At 36.3% G+C, this 23,703-nt stretch overlaps 1 pseudogene; it reads left to right on the top strand.

The window, feature by feature from the left end:
- The window catches only part of LOC127870026 (transient receptor potential cation channel subfamily M member-like 2), a 96,454-nt pseudogene that overhangs the window by 59,981 nt on the left and 12,770 nt on the right, over positions 1-23,703 (top strand).

Consider the following 23,703-nt stretch of genomic DNA (forward strand, 5'->3'; position numbering starts at 1 on the left):
CATTTTTCATAGCATAAGTATTAAACAACTTTCTTGAAATCTTGATATTTCTATTTTTTTTCTTTTTTATGCCCCCGGATCGAAAGATCGGGGGTATATTGTTTTTGGCCTGTCTGTCATTGTATGTTTGTGTGTGTCCCAAAACTTTTACCAAAACTTTAACCTTGGTCATAACTTTTGCAATATTCAAGATAGCAACTTGATATTTGGCATGCATGTGTATCTCATGGAGCTGCACATTTTGAGTGGTGAAAGGTCAAGGTCATCCTTCAAGGTCAAAGGTAAAAAAAACAATTCAAAAACTTTAACGAAAACTTTAACCTTCTTCATAACTTTTGCAATATTGAAGATAGCAACTTGATATTTGGCATGCATGTGTATCTCATGGACCTGCAAATTTTGAGTGGTGAAAGGTCAAGGTCAACCTTCAAGGTCAAAGGTCAAATTTATGGCTTCAAAGCAGCGCAATAGGGGGCATTGTGTTTCTGACAAACACATCTCTTGTTTTTTCTTGTTCTGCATACTATTAATATTTTTTCTCTGCAAAGTTCAGACCTTTTTGAAATCACTGTAATATAAAATTCAATTGTGACAAAACCATTATAAAATATGCATATTCATTGTTCCTATCCCTCCACAGCAAAGCTGGGGTGCCTACCTGTCCTGCAAGGTGAAAGCAAAGAATCAAGTAGTAGACGGCGACCTGCTGGTCACCATAGGGAAGCTGATGGTTCATCTCCTTGGAGACGAGAACTGCAACCCATACCCATCTGTCACCGTGCTGGAGGAGCAACAAATGAGGAAACAGTTGGACTCCTATGCTGCCAGTAGGGCTGAGCTTGTACCCTATCAAAAAAGAATAAAATATCTTCATACTGAAATTATGGAAAGGCTGGTCGGTCTCCTGTTGACTATTGATATATTGACTGTTTCATGGAAATGATGTGGGTTTCAATCATATGATGTATGCTAATAATAGTATGCTCTATGTTTGTGATTGTTTGCTGTGTGTTTGTCATGGTATGCTGTGTGTTTTTGATGGTATCCTGTGTGTTTGTGTTGGTATCCTGTGTGTCTGTCATGGTATGCTGTGTGTTTGTGATGGTATGCTGTGTGTTTGTCATGGTATGCTGTGTGTTTTAGATGGTATCCTGTGTGTCTGTCATGGTATGCTGTGTGCTTTTGATGGTTTCATGTGTGTCTGTTATGGTATGCTGTGTGTTTGTCATGATATGCTGTGTGTTTTTGATGGTATTGTGTGTTTGTGATGGTATCCTGTGTGTCTGTCATGGTATGCTGTGTGTTCTGTGATGGTATGCTGTGTTTGTCATGGTATGCTGTGTGTTTTTGATGGTATCCTGTGTGTGTCATGGTATGCTGTGTGCTTTTGATGGTATCATGTGTGTCTGTTATGGTATGCTGTGTGTCTGTCATGGTATGCTGTGTGTTTGTTATGGTATGCTGTGTGTCTGTCATGGTATGCTGTGTGTTTGTCATGGTATACCTTGTGTTTGTGATAGTGTGATGTGTGTTTGTCTTGGTATGCTGTGTGTTTGTGATGGTATGCTGTGTGTTTGTGATGGTATACTGTGTGTCTGTCATGGTATGCTGTGTGTTTGTCATGGTATACCTTGTGTTTGTGATAGTGTGATGTGTGTTTGTCTTGGTACGCTGTGTGTTTGTCTTGGTATGCTGTGTGTTTGTGATGGTATCCTGTGTGTCACTCATGGTATGCTGTGTGTTTGTGATGGTATGTGTGTTTGTGATAGTATCCTGTGTGTTTGTGATGGTATCTGGTGTGTCTGTCATGGAATGCTCTGTGTTTGTGATAGTATGCAGTGTGTTTGTGATAATATGCTGTGTGTTTGTGATGGTATGCTGTGTGTTTGTGATGTATCCTGTATGTTTGTGATGGTATCCTGTGTATTTGTGATGGTATCCTGTGTGTCTGTCATGGTATGCTGTGTGTTTGTGATGGCATGCTGTGTGTTTGTGATAGTATGCTGTGTGTTTGTGATGGTATGCTGTGTGTTTGTGATGGTATGCTGTGTGTTTGTTATGGTATCCTGTGTGTTTGTGATGGTATCCTGTATGTCTGTCATGGTATGCTGTGTGTTTGTGATGGTATGCTGTGTGTTTGTGATGGTATTCTGTGTGTGTGTGTCATGGTATACTGTTTGTTTGTGATAGTATGCTGTGTGTTTGTCATGGTATGCTGTGTGTTTGTCATGGTATGCTGTTTGTTTGTGATGGTATCCTGTGTGTCTGTGATGGTCTGCTTTGTGTAGGTCATGGTATCCTGTTTGTCTGTCATGATATGCTGTGTGTTTGTGATAGAATGTGGTGTGTTTGTCATGGTACGCTGTGTGTTTGTCATGGTATGCAGTGTGTTTGTGATGGTATCCTGTGTGTCTGTCATGGTATGCTGTGTGTTTGTTATGGTATGCTGTGTGTTTGTCATGGTTTGAAGTGTGTTGGTGATGGATCCTGTAAGTCTGTCATGGTATGATGTGTGTTTGTCATGGTATGCTGTGTGTTTGTCATGGTATGCTGTGTGTTGGTGATGGTATCCTGTGTGTCTGTCATGGTATGCTGTGTGTTTGTGATGGTATCTTGTGTGTTTGTGATGGTATTCTGTGTGTCTGTCATGGTATGCTGTGTGTTTGTCATGGTATGATGTGTGTTTTGTCATAGTATGCTGTGTGTTGGTGATGGTATCCTGTGTGTCTGTCATGGTATGCTGTGTGTAGGTGATGGTATCCTGTGTGTTTGTGATGGTATCCGGTGTGTCTGTCATGGAATGCTCTGTGTTTGTGATAGTATGCTGTGTGTTTGTGATGGTATACTGTGTGTTTGTCATGGTATGTTGTGTGTTTGTTATGGAATGCTGTGTGTTTGTGATGGTATCCTGTGTGTCTGTGATGGTATGCTGTGTTAATGTCATGGTATCCTGTGTGTCTGTCATGATATGCTTTGTGTATGTGATAGAATGTGGTGTGTTTGTGATGGTATGCAGTGTGTTTGTGATGGTATGCAGTGTGTTTGTGATGGTATCCTGTGTGTCTGTCATGGTATGCTGTGTGTCTGTCATGGTATGCTGTGTGTTTGTGATGGTATCCTGTGTGTTTGTGATGGTATCTTGTGTGTCTGTTATGGTATGTTGTGTGTTTGTCATGGTATGCTGTGTGTTTGTCATGGTATGTTGTGTGTTGGTGATGGTATCCTGTGTGTTTGTCATGGTATGCTGTGTGTTTGTCATGGTATGCTGTGTGTTTGTCATGGTATACAGTGTGTTGGTGATGGTATCCTGTGTGTCTGTCATGGTATGCTGTGTGTTTGTGATGGTATGATGTGGCAAGCACACAGCATACTATTTAAACCCACATCATATTAATGAAACATCTGATATATCAATAGTCAACAGGAGACAGACGAGGTGTTCCATATGTAATGGCTTATGTATCTGAGTGTAGGGATTTGTTTGTGCTCAGAAAAAATATCAGCCAATCTTCATATTGTATGAGTCATGTTATAGGGATTTGTTTGTGCTCAGAAAAAATATCAGCCAATCTTCATATTGTATGAGTCATGTTATAGTTTGACTTTAGCTCTCATTGTTTGTTGAGCCAGCTAGCTCAGTTGGTAAAGCAAGGACTACAGATCACTACAGATCCAAGGATTGCAGGCTTTATCCCCAGTTCAGCCACATAACTTGTGTGTTTATCAGTATTGAAATCCTTTCTACAGCCTTCCTCCCCTTACCTCTGATTCAAGAAGGGCAGTTGTCAGTTACTATAAGCACTTAATACTAGTAAACCAGCTAGCCGAGGAAAAGTTTTTGCTGGTAAACTGACATTAGTGATATGACTAAAATACGGTTGAAAAGTTCCATGTATCAAGAAACTGAGCACAAACTGTTAAGAGCGTTACCTTACTTTAAAATAGGTTCATGCTTATATGGTGCAATCATTTTAAATACAAAAAGGTGGCTAACTTGAGAAAATATTAATAGGTATTTTGCATGTTATTTTAACAGCAGCCAGGACTTCTCAGCCTTCTCAGCCTTATGGGGCCGGAAATTCCATGAGATACGAGATGGAGAAACCAGGAATGCGTCCTACCATGGAGTGGTTACCTGGCAACCATGAGGAAAAAATGAATTCTTACTTAACAGAGCAGAGATATTTCCAATGTAGGTGAACGTTGTGCAGTTACAGCATTTGTTATATCTGTTAAAATGGAATGTGCATACAGTCAAAACTGACCTAGCGGTCACCTGAGAACAAGGACCCCCCACACTCGATGAAAATTACTCCATATTACACTTAAGAATAAAAGTCTACTTCCATTACAGCCAACTGCTAATATATTTCACCCTGAACGTCATTTTTGAACTGAACAACGGTCTCAAATCAGTCGTTTTGAGTTGCAAAAAGTAAATACCCAAACGAAACAGGTGCAAGTATCAATAACAATGTGTATTAGTAGCAATTATTGGCTGCAGTTGTAACGACAAGACATGAGAGCGTGACAAAGTCAATAGATCTTTATCGTTGATAAGGTGTTAAAAACAACACTAAGCTGGCGAGTGTTGTTATAAGAAGGCGATAAAGGATTAGTGATCGTCTATAAAGGAAAAACAGACATTGAATTTCAACTTTTATAACAAAGTAAATAATTTTTTACAAGATGTTGGTGTCTTTTTCGTTGAATGAAAACGATTCAGTTATACCGTACTTTTTGTTTATGACAGCTAATCCGCTTTTTATACTTGTTCTGACGTGACGTCAATGACACATGACAACCTTTCTTTAAAAATATCTCCCAATGAATGCAATACGAACTGTCAGCTTAACTGAATAAACGAGATGCACGAGTTAACAACAAAACTATAGATAATCAAGTCATAGAATTTTGTTTAATTTTTTTTTAATATGTATGAAATTAAATTAAAATATTATTATGAATTGTTCGATAAATTTTTCATAAACTTTGATTTTGGAATCAGAATACCATTGCAAAGAAAGAACAGGATACAATGTGGTATTATAACTCTCAAACCTGAAAGTATATTCTATTATTCAAAGTCTTTTATAAGAAGAACATTTTAAAATAAGTACATTTGTTACCAATTATATGACTGTAGAACCCACTGTCAACATATAACGGGAATTGTTTTCAGCTGCTGTACCTAATACCATACGGGAGAAGAGGAAGAGAGCATGGACAGACTTTCACAATTGCTTTAAAGAACTGTTTATCTTCGCCATTTTACTGAATCGGCGTGAGCTTGGAAAGCTTATGTGGCATTCAGGACAAGATCAGATTGGTATGTAGCCAGCATGAAATTCATTTGCATGGACACATTTTATTATTTGATGAACTAAATGAGGCAGGTTTATAGGCGTTGGCTATACAAATTAATATTCTAATGCTTACTTACCATTTTTAACTCGTCTGTTTTCGGAGAAAACCCGAGGTATTGTCATAGCCAGCTCGTCGTCCGCCATCTACCGTCAGCCGTCCGCCGGCGTCTGCTAAAACCTTTACATTGGCTCTAAATTCAAAGTGCTTCCACCTACAACTTTGAAACTTCATATGTAGATGCACCTTGATGAGTTCTACATGCCACACCCATTTTTGGGTCACTAGGTCAAAGGTCAAGGTCACTGTGACCTCTTAAAAAAAAAAATCTGACAAGCTTTCATTTATTCAAAACTGCACCCGCAGCTGAGCATTTGCACCTGTTATGCGTTGCTCTTGTTAGACTTTGTTTTTAATATTATTTTAAGGTTTTAAAAACACATTGCATGTATTTATGTGGACCAAAGGTGTTACAAAGGCTTTTTCCCACTTCAATATATGATGATCAGTAAACATATCTATATTTTAAACATTTTCTCAGTTTTATTTCCTTGTTAAAATTGTATGCATACATTTTTTTACATAAACATTGTTTACGTTGTCATTTTGCCTAATAGTTTTAAGCTATACCTATAATTGGTAACAACGGCCAAAGCTTAAGGGACTATGACAAGTTTAATTTTGACAAGTATATTTTGAACACCTGCTCAAGAATTTCTAGGACATTATGAAAAAAATAGGCTACTCAGCAAAGATTGTTTAGAGGTTCAAATGTTGCATCTCAGTTTAAATAAATCATGCACACCCCTTTAAGAGTCTTTGTTTGAATCTCACTTGAGCTGCAACCTGCAAAACGGGTCTTCTGCCATTTTAGGCCTGCACAGTTATGCAAAGACCAGTCTGCACAATCAGGCAATCTGGTCATGAGCTACCCTGTCCGCTATAAAGACAGACAAGGTATCATGGTCTCATTAGCTCCTACAGGGCAGCCTCTGACCAGACTGCACCAATGCCTGGCCAGGAGATAAAGACAGACAAGATATCATGGTCTCATTAGCTCCTACAGGGCAGCCTCTGACCAAACTGCACCAATGCCTGACCAGGAGATAAAGACAGACGAGGTATCATGGTCTCATTAGTTCCTACGGGGTAGCCTCTGACCAGACTGCACCAATGCCTGGCAAGGAGATAAAGACAGGCAAGGTATCATGGTCTCATTAGCTCCTACAGGGCAGCCTCTGACCAGACTGCACCAATGCCTGGCCAGGAGATAAAGACAGACAAGGTATCATGGTCTCATTAGCTCCTACAGGGTAGCCTCTGACCAGACTGCACCAATGCCTGGCCAGGAGATAAAGACAGACAAGGTATCATGGTCTCATTAGCTCCTACAGGGCAGCCTCTGACCAGACTGCACCAATGCCTGGCCTGGAGATAAAGACAGACAAGGTATCATGGTCTCATTAGTTCCTACGGGGTAGCCTCTGACCAGACTGCACCAATGCCTGGCAAGGAGATAAAGACAGGCAAGGTATCATGGTCTCATTAGCTCCTACAGGGCAGCCTCTGATCAGACTGCACCAATGCCTGACCAGGAGATAAAGACAGACAAGGTATCATGGTCTCATTAGCTCCTACAGGGCAGCCTCTGACCAGACTGCACCAATGCCTGGCCAGGAGATCAAGACAGGCAAGGTATCATGGTCTCATTAGCTCCTACAGGGTAGCCTCTGATCAGACTGCACCAATGCCTGGCCAGGAGATAAAGACAGACAAGGTATCATGGTCTCATTAGCTCCTATGGGGTAGCCTCTGACTAGACTGCACCAAAGCCTGACCAGGAGATAAAGACAGGCAATGTATCATGGTCCCATTAGCTCCTACGGGGTAGCCTCTGACCAGACTGCACCAATGCCTGGCCAGGAGATAAAGACAGACAAGGTATCATGGTCTCATTAGCTCCTACAGGGCAGCCTCTGACCAGACTGCACCAATGCCTGGCCAGGAGATAAAGACAGACCAGGTATCATGGTCTCATTAGCTCCTACAGTGTAGCCTCTGACCAGACTGCACCAATGCCTGGCCAGGAGATAAAGACAGACAAGGTATCATGGTCTCATTAGCTCCTACGGGGTAGCCTCTGACCAGACTGCACCAATGCCTGACCAGGAGATAAAGACAGACAAGGTATTATGGTCTCATTAGCTCCTACAGGGCAGCCTCTGACCAGACTGCACCAATGCTTGGCCAGGAGATAAAGACAGACAAGGTATCATGGTCTCATTAGCTCCTACAGGGCAGCCTCTGACCAGACTGCACCAATGCCTGGCCAGGAGATAAAGACAGGCAAGGTATCATGGTCTCATTAGCTCCTACAGGGTAGCCTCTGACCAGACTGCACCAATGCCTGGCCAAGAGATAAAGACAGACAAGGTATCATGGTATCATAAGCTCCTACAGGGCAGCCTCTGACCAGACTGCAGCAATGCCTGGCCAGGAAATAAAGACAGGCAAGGTATCATGGTCTCATTAGTTCCTACAGGGCAGCTCTGACCAGACCACACCAATGCCTGACCAGGAGACTGGAAGCATATGGCTTACAATATATTGCATGATATTGCTAAATTACCTGTCATTTCCAGGTTCTGCCTTGATTGCGTGTGCCATCCTGAAGGCATTAGCCCAGATCGCAGATGCAGAAGAGGAACTGGAGCTCTCTCTAGATCTTCTTGATCACGCAAAGTAGGTGTTACACCAAGCCAGCATTAGGTTTGAGAATTAAGAATACCATTATGTTTGCTCAGTAAATAGTTTAAAATGAAGTAAGTTTAATTAATTTTCCACCAACCCATCAATCCAATCTTGTCAAATTGGGTCTTATTATCATGCATTTTGAGTGGTATGACGGATTTATTTTTTATGTGTGTTATTTTAGTATATTTGATTGCAATAGTTACATACAATCAAATATGATAATGGACAATAACTACATACACTTAATGATTATTCTCAATAACTACTGGGATCAAACTAAACTAGATGAACTATTCATTTGTCTCAATTTCCACATAAATGTTATTAAAATCAAAATTTTACTTTTCAAATATATGTAGATATTAAAGACACCCTATGACATATTCCAACCTGTGACAGTATGTATTAAGATATGGCGTATGTGGGTAGATATTAATGTCACCCTATGATATATTCCCACCTGTTGTGTGACAGTATGTATGAAGACATGGCGTATGGGGTGCTGTCTGAGTGTTACAAGCGGGACAAGCACATGGCTCATCAGCTGCTCGTGCAAAGGTTGGAGCCCTTTGGCAACACCACGCTGTTTGCTCTGGCTGACACCAACACCCTGATGAAGTTCATGGGACACACTTGCTGCCAGACTAAGCTCAACCTCATATGGAAGGGTCGCATGGCCCTGTACACGCAGTCATGGAAGGTAAGTCCGGTGTTGGCATTGTATTGGCTGTGTGCAACGAATGGGGAGGGGGTGCAACTAGGTCAGTCTGTTGTTATCAGTGTATTGGTTGTGTGCAAAGAATGGGGGGGGGGGTGCAACAGTCTGTGTCATTGTATGTTTGAGTACGCCTCAAGTGGTGTATCAACTGTTAATCTTAAATAAATATAATGGATAAATATCAGTAATGTCAAGGTATGTTTTTCTGTAATAAAATGATCTATTCCTGATACAAACAGCACATTGTTCTAAAGCAATACAGTTCTTAATTGTTTACTTCCATATTTTGACATTATTTTGATTTGAGTGAGATAATGTTTTGATGTCTTTACATGTGAAGGTTTGAAAGCATGTCAATTATTTCGATTGCAGAAGATTAAACAAATGCCTTAAACTTTTTCCCCCATCTAGATTGTCCTGTCCCTGCTGATGCCATTGTTCATACTTACCATCAAGTTCACAACAAGTGAAGGGCTCACCGAGGAGGAGGAGGAATATGATGCCCTGCATGAGGGGGAGGAGGAGGTAGTGGCTGCCAAGGAGGAGGTGAAGATCATAGAAAACAAGGTGAGGGTTTCAGGGGGAGGCCACTTACAAAATGAGGGATCAAGGAGGCCATTCACATGATATTTATCAAAAAGGTTGTCAAAATATGTTCTTCTTCCTAAACATGGTTGATTATTTTAATAATTGATATTGTGACCTTTCAGGTAGCGCCAAACGACCCTAATGATGGTAAAGATGACATTTTTGTGAGGTCCAAATCTCGAAGGAACCGTAAACCAGCCAAAAAACTGTACAAGGTGAACATGTTTGGGGACAAAAGGCAGGGAACAATTGGCATTGTTGACGCCATCTACTACTTCTACACAGCCCCTGTAACCGTATTTACTGCAAATACTGTGAGTAGAGTGTCTGTTTGTGTGCATTTATTGGCACTTTACATTTCTAGCTTTCCTGAGCACACTGTGATTTTGTGCTTTTGTGTATTTGGTTTGCATCCACAATTGGTTGAAGTGGCATCATCTTATAAAACAGGAGGTGAATTTTGATGCAACTTCCCAGAAATATTGACATGGTGGTCCTTTATAAACAGTTAATATATTGTTCAAGCTTGTTGCATGTGTATGTCACTTTAGCTGAAATAGATTTTTGAAAAGGGAAATGTGAAAGGACATCTCCTAAACAAGTGGCATTCAAATTAGGAAGAGAAGATTCCTTGGTTGTCCTCTTTGAAATTCATATAAACATAAATGGTTTGTCTCTGCAGAATAATATTTTGGGCAATAAACCTTAAAGCAACATTCCTCTTTAAACTATGTATTGTCAATTTCAGCTACATTACGTAATCTTCTTGGGTCTATTTTCCTACTTTGTGCTTGTGGACCTAAAGGAAAGCACCACTGTGATAGAGTACGTCGTCTGGGGATGGACTCTCACCATGTTTACGGAAGAAATCAGACAGGTGATGATCTTAACCCTTTACTGCTTAGATACGCTTCTTGATGGGTTTGTAATCCCTGAGAAAATTTAATTAATTGAAAGACTTCTTACCCTTAGATACAGGTGAGCAGCAAACAGCTTAGAACCTTAACAGACTGTATGTTAATTGCAGTCTATTCTAGTTTTATGCTGGTTGCAGAAAGCCATTTTCACTTTAATTCTGAGCAGGGAAAGGGTTAAAGCCTATATTTATATACCCCTTAAGAAGTAAAAGTTGGTATACTGGAATCAACATGGATGTCTTTCTGTCTGTCCATGGTAACAATCTTGTCTGAAGGCATTGTCCATTATCTATTAATCAATATACAACATTCAAACTCGCAGACATTGTTCCATGTTTTTAAGTTATTGATGTGTGATTATTATTATCCTACCATAAACATTACAAAGATATGCCCCTATATCAACATTCTATAACATCATGCAACATATAGCAACATGTGATTTTAGTGTTTTCTTTGTTACTGTGCTTATTATCCCCTGCCATAGGCGGAGGAATATTGTTTTGGCGTTGTCCGTCCGTCCGTCCGTCTTTCCGTCCGGCCGGCACTTTTATGTCCGGAGCCATATCTTGGAAGTGCTTTGGTGGATTTGATTGAAACTTGGTATGAGTATATATATATGGATAAGAGGATAAAGCATGCCAAATGGCATTGTACACCATCTGTTAATAACGGAGTTATGGCCCTTTGTATCTTAAAAAATGCTTTTTTAGCTGAGTGTCAAATATAACACTTTTGTGTCCAGAAGCATATTGGTGGGGAATATCAATTCAACGAATTTGCTTGTTTAATATTGTATCTGTTCTGATTGCAGTTGATTTCCAATGACCGTCGATCGCTGTTGTACAAGGTTCGAGCCTGGTTCTCATCCCTATGGAACAAGTTTGACCTGACCATGTACATGATCTTCATTCTCTCTGTAATACTTCGATTCACCCTTACAGGTGACAAGTTTGTCTATGCGAGGATTTTCTACAGGTAAGTGTACACATAGGTGTATCTATTTGCAAATTTTCCACATGTTAATGTTTATGATTTTTTGTTTCAGATTTTGAAATGGTAAAAGATGTAGGGTTATGTTTTTGTTCGATGTGGTTAACAGATAAACAAGCAAAGACGGTTGGTGTATTGATTTGTTATTGTTTATTTATTTTACCATTTTCAATTTCTTATACAACTGTTGTTATATGGCATAATATCCATTAAACACGGCATAGCTTAATTTTTAGCGAGGCCTTTTTGGGAGAAAACCCGAGCTATTGTCATAGCCAGCTCGTCCACCGTCCGCCGTAGGCGTCATGCTTAAACCTTAACATTGGGTCTAAAATCAAAGTGCTTCCACCTACAATTTTGAAACTTCATATTTAGATGCACCTTTATGAGTTTTACACGCCACACCCATTTTTAGCTCGGCTGTTTTCAGAGAAAACCCGAGCTATTGTCATAGCCAGCTCGTCCGCCGTAAGCGTCGTGCTTAAACCTTAACATTGGTCATAACTTTTTAAATACTGAAGATAGCAACTTGATACTTGGCATGCATGTGTATCTCGTGGAGCTGCACATTTTGAGTGGTAAAATTTCAAGGTGAACATCATCCTTCAAGTTCTAGGGTCGAAAAAAACAAATCCAAGTGAAGTAATAAGCTTTAAATGGACATAGTTATCTGACCTGCCCATGTATATATTTTTGTTAAATAAATCAAAGCGGTGCAGTAGATGGCATTTTGTTTCTGACAAACACATCATGGTAAAAGGTCAAGGTCAAGGTCATCCTTTACAGTCTATGGTAAAAAATACAAATCCAACGGAAGTAATAAGCTTTTAAGGGAGATACTTATTTAATATTGAACATAGCAACTTGATATATTTGGCATGCATGTGTATCTCATAGAGCTGCACATTTTGAGTGGTGAATCTACAGTCACGGTAGTGGCTTTTAATTATTTGCTACTTAAAATAGAGATACGTAAGAGACAATTATTTTCAAGGGAAGTAATTTATTTAATTATAAATGTCATATTATATATTTCCTTACCAAGAATTGAAGTTCTTTTCACAGTTACTGTACAGATTTATTATTTTGATTATTTATAACTAAAATGATTGATTTGTCAAAGTTTTTTTTTTAATGATATAATTATCATTTCTTCCATGTTCATTACCTACCTGTGGACTTATGTCGATAGATACATGATCAACTCTGGCTATGATCTCTTTTTAACCACAGGCATTGGTTGTCAGTGCTGTCTGACATGGTCATAAATGACTGTGAGACCCTCCCCCCCACCCTTCCCCCCTATTTTAATTTCAAAGCGGGCAGTTGGGGGCATTGTGTTACTGACGAACACTCTTGTTGGGTCACAAGGTCAAAGGTCAAGGTCACTGTGACCTCTAAATAAAAAAAAATTCTGACAAGCTTTCGCAGCGGAGCGTGGCACCCGTTATGCGGTGCTCTTGTTGGGTCACTAGGTCAAAGATCAAGGTCACTGTGACCTCTAATATCAAACTTTTACAAAGGCTCTAGAAGCAAAGTGCTTCCACCTACAACTTTGAAACTTCATATGTAGTTGCACCTTGATGAGTTCTACATAACACACCCATTTTTGGGTCACTAGGTCAAAGGTCAAGGTCACTGTGACCTCTAATATAAAACTTTAACAAAAACCTTAACATTGCCTCTAAAATCAAAGTGCTTCCACCTACAACTTTGAAACTTCAAATGTAGATGCACCTTGATGAGTTCTACACGCCACACCCATTTTGGGTCACTAGGTCAAAGGTCAAGGTCACTGTGACCTCTAAAAAAAATTAAAAATCTCTGACAAGCTTTCGCAGCCAAGCGTGGCACCCGTTATGCGGTGCTCTTGTTTTATGCAAGTGATCATTTTTGATGAGCTTGCTGATGTTTGTTTTCAGCATAACAGTGGCCATGTATTACTTGCGCTTTATGCAGACATTTTTTGTGGAGAAAAACATTGGGCCAAAAGTCATCATGATCAAGAATATGGTATGGAATAATATGTATTCTAAAATGCATTGCATATGTGTAAATAAAATACACATAAAAGAAGTTATTATTGGTATATTCAGTTACATTATTTTGATGGATTTTTTTGTATTGCCTCATAAGAAGGATTCAATGGCAACGATGAAGATTAAAATATTCAAGTTGATTATTTCACAGAATATTTAACCCTGCCTTTTGTTATGTATTTTCAGTTGATTGACCTGCTGTTTTTCGTGGGCATATTCATTGTGTTCCTGCTCAGTTTTGGGATCATGTACCAGGCAAATCTGTTCCCCAACTCCCCACCCTCATGGTACCTTTTGAAAAGTGTTGTGTACATACCATACTGGCAGATGTATGGAGAACTTTTCCTCGAAGATCTCGAAGGTACGATGGAAAGAGATTACTGCGCTACCATTATTATTTAAGTAATGTTAACCATTGAAATGAGTGCAATTTATGTTTTGCACACCCTTTATAGCACCCTTGGCAGTTTGGGGGCTGTGCATGAATTGTTTCCGCCCTCTAGGTCGTAAACATTTGATCCAATCTTTGCAAAACTTTCCGAAAATGATTTTTGATGTAAAAATCAGGGCAACTTTGAAAATCGATCATTTTGCACTTGAAATTTGATGCCTGGTTATTACTATATATTTTTACAAAAAATGTGACATTTCCGCTCTTTTACTCATCCAATTGTCATGTATTCTTCACCAGACTTTCTGGACATGTTGAGAATGCATGCCAATAATTACCAGCCAATTTACACCAGCAACTTCAGAGTTACTGCCCATTGTTTTGCAAAAAATACACAACTCACAGTTACGGCTCTTTTAATTATACACTTTTAAGCAAATCCTCACCAAACTGTCTGCAAATGTTTTTGGCGACGAGCATATGTATCTGTCCATTACATCTTATTATGCCCCCTTTTGAAGAAAAGGGGGCATATAGTGATCGGACTGTCCGTCTGTCTGTCTGTCTGTCCGTCTTTCTGTCACACTTTGCGTTTAGGTTTCGAAAAATGCTCATAACCTCTATGTCCCTTGAGATATAACCTTCATATTTAGTATGCATGTGTATATGGACAAGGCGTTTCCATACGCACAATTCTTTTTTACCACTGTGACCTTGACCTTGAACTTAGGGTCCACGTTTAGGTTTCGAAATCTGCGTTTAGGTTTCGAAAAATGCTCATTACTTGTATGTCCCTTAAGATATAACCTTCATATTTGGTATGCATGTGTATATGGACAACGCCTTTTCATACGCACAAATTTTTTTACCCCTGTGTCCTTGACCTCGAACTTAGGGTCCACGTTAAGGTTTTGAAATCTGCGTTTAGGTTTCGAAAAATGCTCATAACTTCTATGTCCCTTGAGATATAACCTTCATGTTTGGTATGCATGTGTATATGGACAAGGCCTTTCCATACGTACACAAATTTTGACCCCTGTGACCTTGACCTTGAAGTTAGGGTCCGCGTTTAGGTTTCGAAATCTGCGTTTAGGTTTTGAAAAATGCTCATAACTTCTATCTCCCTTGAGATATAACCTTCATGTTTGGTATGCATGTGTATATGGACAAGGCCTTTCCATACGTACACAAATTTTGACCCCTGTGACCTTGACCTTGAACTTAGGGTCCGCGTTTAGGTTTCAAAATCTGCGTTTAGGTTTCGAAAAAAGCTCATAACTTCTATCAAGCTTTTATAGGGGGCATAAGTCATCCTATGTTGACAGCTCTTGTTTTTAATTTTGAGTTTTGGTGTGACATGAATTCTTGTAGATGTGTGTTTGTCAGAAACACAGGAAGAGTAAAAATAAAAGGAATTTATATAATAATATAATAATCCCTAATAATAATAATTTTTTTTTTTTTTTTTTATTTTTATTTTTTTTTATTTTTTTTTTTTTTTTTATTCAATATAATACATACAATGTATACATGAATATATACAACATAGTGATTGTACAAAGCAATAAAGTTCAGACATGTTATACAAGATATGCTAATATGTATTTTTTTTTTAAAGAGAAAAGAAAAAAATAATAGAAGAATTGTTATGAAAAATGATGAGTTGTATAAAGTCGGAAGAAAGCATACTGGACTTGTGTGTTTCGTTGTATATTCAAAATGATCTTATAAGATTGAAAAAAAAAACATACAAAAATATTTTTGAAAGATAACTTACATTAGAGTGAAATGTATATAAGTGGACAAGCATCATGAGAATTTAATCCGATTCCATTTTTGTTCAAAGTTTTGTAATGTGTCATTACTGAGGGCTATTTCTTTCTCAATCTGGACTTTAAGTTTAAGACTATGGATAAAACAATTAAAATTTGGTACTTGTTTTTTGAACTTCATGTTAAAGATGAACAATTTCATCATTATAAGAATAAAATTCACAATATTATTACAATCTTTTGATTTCAATGAGTAAATTCCGAAACTTACATTTAAGAAAGATAATTTAACGTTTAGTTGCTGTTGTTCAAGAAAAGATGTTAAATGATTCCAAATAGGCTGGATGTGTTTGCACTCCCAAAACAGGTGTTCTATAGTTTCGATGTTTTCACTGCAGAAGTCACACAGATTTGAGTTAGATAATTTGCATTTAAAGAGGTATTTATTTGTAGCTATAATTCTATGTATGTATTTATATTGAAAATTTCTCAGAGTGCTTTCAATAGTTGCTTTATATGGCATGGTAAATATGTGTTTCCAATTAAGTTCATGTACTCCGAAAAGGACTTGCCATTTATTTTGGGTTTTTGAGTTTTCTGTTGGGTTTTTAATTTGTAGTGTGTAAAATATTTTATTTGTTTTGTTTTTTCTTCCAAGTATATTTTCTACGAATGTTGTTTGAGTACATGGTGTATTATTTGTATTGATTTCAGATTTAATGTGTATGGGTATGCTTTTGATTAATGTGTAGTACTTCAGAAAATTATTTGAAGGTATTCCGTATATGTAGCATATATCATTAAAAGAGTAGAAATCCTTAATTCTGTAGTCATATAATTGGTCGACATATTTAATGCTTCGTTCAAACCAATCTTTATAGAAAAACGTCTTATTGTTTGAAGTTATGTCTTTATTGTTCCATAGAATAGTTTTACTGCTTGTTTGGGTTTCTAGGTTATGCGTGACATCACACCATGCTGATAGAACATCAGACAGAAATATGTTTTCGTTTGCAATTTCATGTAAGATAGATTTGCTGATGTTACATTCAAAGAGTAAGGAGTCACCATATTTTTTTAGGATTTTCTGATAGAATAATTTCCATTTACTTGTATTGGCATTGTCTAGGTATCTTTTAACCCAGCTGCATTTGATTGCATTCAAGAATGAGTCAATGTTCGTTAATTGGATACCTCCATTTTCTACAGATTGAATTAACTGAGTTCGTTTTATTTTATCAGGCTTACCGTCCCATATGAAATTAAATATTGCTGATTTTATATCGTTAATAATATCATTTGGTGGATTTGGGAGGACTGTTAATACATAAATTAATTTAGGAAGTGCAAACGTTTTCAATACTGTGTTTTTTTCCGATAAGTGTAAGTTTACGGTGATGCCATGATTTTAAGCAGTTTTTAAAATTCTGTAATTTAGGTAGTATGTTTTTAAGAACTGTATCTTTTTCATTATTTGTGAAAGTAATTCCTAACGTTGTGGCTTCATCGGATGTCCAATTAAATTTCATTTCTTTTTTATATAGGACATTACTTTGTTTTAATTTACCTGCTCGTAGCACAGTACATTTACTTTTGTTTAGTTTCAGACCCGATGTCATTCCGTAAAGGGTTAGCGATTCTATTAGGTTATGGAAAGAATCGTAATTGTCGTTTAAAAAATAAGTTGCATCGTCAGCAAATAGGGACTGTTTGATTTCTTCGTCAGGTTCTAGTGATATGCCTTTTATGTGTTTATTTGATTGGATGTGATGTGATAGATACTCGATGCAGATAATAAATAGCGATGATGAGAGTGGACATCCTTGTCGAACCCCTCGTTCGATGTTAAAACTGTTTGAAAAGAAGCCATTGTTAATGATTAAACTGTTAATATCGGTATAGAATAATTTGACCCATTGAATGAGACTTTCACCAAAGTTCATATTTTCTAAGCAAGAGAACATAAATGAATGATCAAGCGAATCGAATGCCTTTTCGAAGTCTGCAAAGAATATTAGACCAGGATTATTTGAATTGTTGAAATAGTTTATGCATTCTTGGATAAGACGAACGTTTTCACCAATGTAACGTCCCTTTATGAAACCAGATTGAGATCTTGAAATGATTGCTGGTAATACTTTTTTTATTCTGTTTGCTATACTTTTAGTTGCAATTTTATAATCATTGTTTAGTAAACTAATCGGACGCCAGTTTGATAAGGATTCTAAGTTTTTTCCAGGTTTTGGAATAAGTGATATAATACCTTGTTTTTGTAGCGTAGTTAAGTTTTCGTTGTTAAATGAATAGTTTAGTGAATTAATAAGATGTGTTTTTATATCATTCCAGAATATTTTATAAAATTCGATTGTGATGCCATCAGATCCTGGGCTTTTGTTATTTTGCATATCTTTTAGGGCTAATCCACATTCATATTCATTAAGCAATCCGTCGCACAGTTGTTTTTCCTCTTCGTTTAAAGCATGATGTGTATTTTTAAAAAGGGTGTTATTTTCAACATGTTTTCGTTTATAGAGGGTTTCGAAAAATAAACGTTGTTCTTCTAGTATTTGAGTCATGTTTGTTATATCTTTGCCATTGACTACTAATTTGTGTATAGTTTTTTGTTCACTTCTACGTTTTTCAATGTTTGCGAAGTATTTTGTATTTTTTTCATTGTGTTCAACATGCTGTGCACGCGCTCTTAGTATTATTCCATTGAGACGTGTATGATAGATTCCATCTAATATTTGTTTTTTAAATGTTATTTCATTTTCAATGTCGGTGGTATCATTTGTGTTTGTTTGATGCAATTGTTTTTCAAGTGTTTCAATGGTTTTGATGGTTTCAGTTTCAAGTTTGTGTGTTTCTTTTTGTTTAAATGATGTGTATCTAATTGTTGTGTTACGTATATTTCCTTTAATTACTTCCCATAAGGTGTTTGGGTTTGCATCTTTATTATTTTGAACTGTATTTAATATTTCCTGTTTTATTTGTGTTTGATATTGTGTATCCAATAAGATGCTGTTGTTAATTTTAAAGTATCCTGGGCATCTTTCAGGTTGTATATTATGCAGTTTAAGTTCAACTAGAGAGTGATCAGTCATAAATCCTGGTTTTATGTTACATGTGTCAATAATGTTGCAAAGAGATTCAGATATTAAAAAATAGTCTAGTCTACAAAATATTGTTGGTTTTGTGTTTGAGTGCCAGGTGAATTTGCTTTCGTTTGGGTGTACTGTACGCCAGATATCTATCATATTGTAGTTTTCAATTATGTTATTTAAAATATTTCTATTTTTAGGATGAGTATAAAGGTTTCCATTCTTTTTATCTAATACTGGGTTCAGGACAGTATTGAAATCACCACCGATTATAATATTTTTATCTTGGTTATTAATTATAATGGATTGTAATGTTTCGTAAAATGTGGAGTCATCTATGTTAGGACCGTAAACGTTGATTAATGTTAGTTGTGTTTCATGTATTTTTATATCTATACTTGCTAGTCTGCCAATTATTATTTCGTTAAGGTTATCAACTGTGATCCCTATGTTACTTTTTATCAGAAAGGCAATGCCTTGTTTATTAGTATGTTGTCCACTGAGATAGATTTCTCCGTCCCATTCATCTTTTAAGGTTTGTGCTAAAGTATGTGTCAAGTGACTTTCCTGTATTAGGCATATACTATTTTTTTTTTCGTCTAACCATTTGAAGATTTTTATGCGTTTATCTTTATTGTTTAGCCCTTTTACATTTAAAGTACATAATTTAATCATTTAAAATGGTGAAGGGTGTTGTAAATGATAATGTGTGTGTGCTTGTCCGGTTGATCTTTATTTTTTTTTAAAGTCCAGTTGCTTTCTATTATAAACGATAAGATATCCATACATACAAACAACGAAAAAAAGAAAACACAAATTATGGAAACAAAAAGATGAATATTCCATAGAAATGAAGAAATAAAAAAAATAATCACAAGAGTAAGAGAAAAATAATAAACGACTATATTCACTAAAGTGAACATTTTAGGGTATCCTTTCGACATCTAAAATGAACTGAATAAAAATAAAAATAGCATATACAAGTCAGTAAATATAATCATAAATCACTATTTCAAGATAATATTTAATGCAAACAACTGAAAGAAACAAAATACTTAATTATTTCCTTTAAGTCATATGTGGAGTTTTAATAATTGAATTAATCATAGTGTATTTATTATGTTCGTGTGTGTATGCATGTGTTCATAATTTTATTTCATTCATAAAAAGTTCCCGTACATTGTGGCAACCTAGTGCACGCTAAATTGCCGCTACGGTTTACCAAGCAAAACTATAATATAATTTTAAACTGTTTAGTATGTATTAAGAGGCGCCACTCTATGGCAGTCTAAAACACGAAAATCGAAAGTTTAGACAGCCGTAATGGCCTTTTTTTTTAATGAAGTGTCTATGTATGTAACAATAATATTTTCAGTGGATGTGTGTATGTATTTAACAAAAATAGCAGTGTATAGCGTGTATGTGTCTGCGCGCGTGTGTGTGCTCTTAATTGTGTATGACTGTGTTTATTATAGCATGAAACGACCAATAGCATATTGTCAGCTCATGAAAAACTTATATATCTAATAGCATTGCATTACACAGTATACTATTAAATTTGACGTGACTACTGTAGACCTACATAAGTTCGTGTGTGTATGCATGTGTTCATAATTTTATTTCATTCATAAAAAGTTCCCGTACATTGTGGCAATCTAGTGCACGCTAAATTGCCGCTACGGTTTACCAAGCAAAACTAGAATATAATTTTAAACTGTTTAGTATGTATTAAGAGACGCCACTCTATGGCAGTCTAAAACACGAAAATCGAAAGTTTAGACAGCCGTAATGGCCTTTTTTTTAATGAAGTGTCTATGTATGTAACAAAAATATTTTCAGTGGATGTGTGTATGTATTTAACAAATATAGCAGTGTATAGCGTGTATGTGTCTGCGCGCGTGTGTGTGCTCTTAATTGTGTATGACTGTGTTTATTATAGCATGAAAACGACCAATAGCATATTGTCAGCTCATGAAAAACTTATATATCTATTAGCATTGCATTACACAGTATACTATTAAATTTGACGTGACTACTGTAGACCTACATAAAACATAATCTTCAAACGCAAAAAAAATGTGTTCTTACAAAGTAATAATACGTACAAGGCGTAACAACAACAATGTGTGCACATATACAGTACTCATGTATACAATCGCAGCATTAAAGTAATTAACAACAACAATGTGTGCACATATACAGTACTCATGTATACAATCGCAGCATTAAAGTAAGAACATGTACAAGGTGTAACAGCATTAAAGTAAGAACACGTACAAGGTGTAACAGCAACAATGTGTACATATATTCAGTACACATGTATACAATCACGGCAGTTAAAGTAAGAACACGTACAAGGCGTAACAACAACTATGTGTGCATATATACAGTTCTCATGTATTCATAAAGCCTGAGTAGTGCATTCGCTTAAGATACAATTAAGGTATTTATTAGTAACAATTAAATACCAATTAAATACATTTGTTCATGTAACGATTGTTCGAACTTTATGTAGTACACATATAATTTATTTAATATTTAATTTATTTATAATTTATAATATATTTATTATTTAATTTATAATGTTTTCGTTATTTATATGTTAACATGGTTTGTACTGACACTTGTACCATACGCATGTGTTCATAATTGTATTTCATTTATAAAAAGAAAATCCAGTACATTGTGGCAACCTAGTACACCCAATAATAATAAATGGTAATATAAAAAAACACAAAAAACTTCAATACAAATATATTGTATTTTCTAAAAAGTCGCACAATAAAGAAGAGTATAAAAATACAGAAATTGTTTGCACAACTTAAATATGACTATTTCAACAACACAAAAGCAAAACATAACAGCTGTCAAAGTGTTTTCATAAGCAGACGTACAATGCATTCATCCAACGGATCAATACAAATAACCCATTATATTATCAACCGTTAGCAATCAACCTCACATAAAAAAAATGCATATTCCCTGCCTACCACTTGTTTTAACCGTTAGCTGTGAACGGGTTATTACTCTAGATATTAGAACGAGTATATAATTTGTGGTTGATGTACCGTGCGTTTAAAAACTGTCAGTACAGCTTTAAATAGTAATTGTACTTTTTTGAGCGTAGCTTGTGTATACGTTTACTTTTTATTAAAGTTGAGGTATCTTAAAAAATCAAAAAATTTGTTTTGACATCTATCCCAAAATAATTCTGACACGTTGTAATGGCATTAATGAAGTAAATAATCCAATATGTTTTTACAAACATGTATGTTATTTAATTTATCGTTTATTGGGTGTGTTATATTAATTAACTACTGATATAGGAAAACATTAATGTTTTTTATGTATGAGCTGTTTACATACAGTTTTTAAATGCCTGCATACCAAAATAGTTAAAACAAGAGCTGCGTTTGTGAACCACAACGCCCCCTATTGTACCGCTTGGATTGTGTATTTTATTTTGTTTCAAACATATTTAACCAGGATGTATGTGTTATGCATTTCATACTTAATAGGAACAGAATTCTTTCTTGCTTACTTGGAACTGCATACACATGAGACAAAAAGAAGCAGTATCGTGGCAAATGGTATTAAATGCTGTATTTTAAATATCTTAAATTTGATATCATTACATATAAAAAAAATACAATTTTACACGGGAATTTGCATGATAAATCTATATACATGTAATATAATACATATTAAATAGAAAGGTACTTATTTTTTCCGCCTCATGTTTTTACAGTGAGAGGGGAAACAAAAAGGCAGCGAATCCTGTATATTTTCCAGTAAATTAACACCTAAATCAATACTCAATACATACAGGGTTGTGATAAGTATTTATAAAAAAAATAATTCCAATATGTACATATTTACAAGTATATTTTTGTGTTTTGACCATGTTTACTTTATATATCAGGATAGAGAAAAAAAGGTAGATTGTAAACAACGCTTTATTTGTTTATTACAGAAACAGAATTGTGTTTATCATAAATTTTATTATACTGAATTACTTGATGATGATTAACTGACACGCCTGATTACAAGGGGAGTAACTGCGTTGATAAGTAGTGCACGGAAAACTAGGACGTAGCTACAACATATGTGCAATCGATAAAAGATGGAAGAAAATATATTATTATTATTTCACAAAAAGACGACCGCAATATGTATAGTAGAACAGCTTAAAAACTACACTTGATTTTCGTTCAATATTAACGTAAAATCTGTTCGAGAAAAAGAGTGCAAAAAGAGTAATTTTTCATAAATTCAGTGTAATTATACATTCATTAGATATCAATATATAATACAAATCGGTTTAACTGTCAATTTTTTCTTCTTGTTAACCGTCTAGAGTTCGCCTGGGAGGAGGTATTGAGTGATTCGGAGTAAGACTTTTGTGGCCAAGGTTTTGATAACCAGTTTTTGTAATCCGCGAAAGCTATTTGTGTGGCGTGTTGATTTCCTTTGAAAAGCGCGTAGATTTTCCCCTCAAAGGACCAGCATTTTTCGACGTTGACACTATCTTTAAGTCGCACTGATGCCAGGATTTCAGCGTTAAGTTTTGTAAGGTCTTCGTTGACGAAGATGCCGGTGCCTCTGAATTGCTTAGCTTTTCGTAAGATGTCGACTTTCGTTTGTCGTCTCACAAATTTTATAATAATAGGCCTGTTTTCGGTTGGTTTAAATTTTCCTAATCGGTGGGCGATGTCTATGTCACTCGGTGTTATCGGTATACCTAGGTGCTCGTTTACGAGCGATACTATTTTCTGTGTTACGGTGCTTGATGACTGCCGCTCTTGATCGTCTAGAACGCCAGTCATTCTGATGTTGTTTCGTCTACTATATTGTTCCGTATTGTTTTCGAATTCATTATGAATGGCGGAAGTGCTTTTTTCAGTGTGTAACATTTCATTTTTGCTTTTAAGTTCCTCAATTTGTTTGTTCTTTTCTAAGACGTCATTTTGTAATTTTTCAATGTCACGTTTTTGCTCAAAAACGCTTCCTTCTAGGATTTCGAGTCTTCGTAGAATGGTCCCAAGAAGTTTCTCCTTTATTTGCTC

Source organism: Dreissena polymorpha, chromosome 2 (genome assembly GCF_020536995.1).
Source record: "Dreissena polymorpha isolate Duluth1 chromosome 2, UMN_Dpol_1.0, whole genome shotgun sequence".
NCBI lineage: Eukaryota > Metazoa > Mollusca > Bivalvia > Myida > Dreissenidae > Dreissena > Dreissena polymorpha.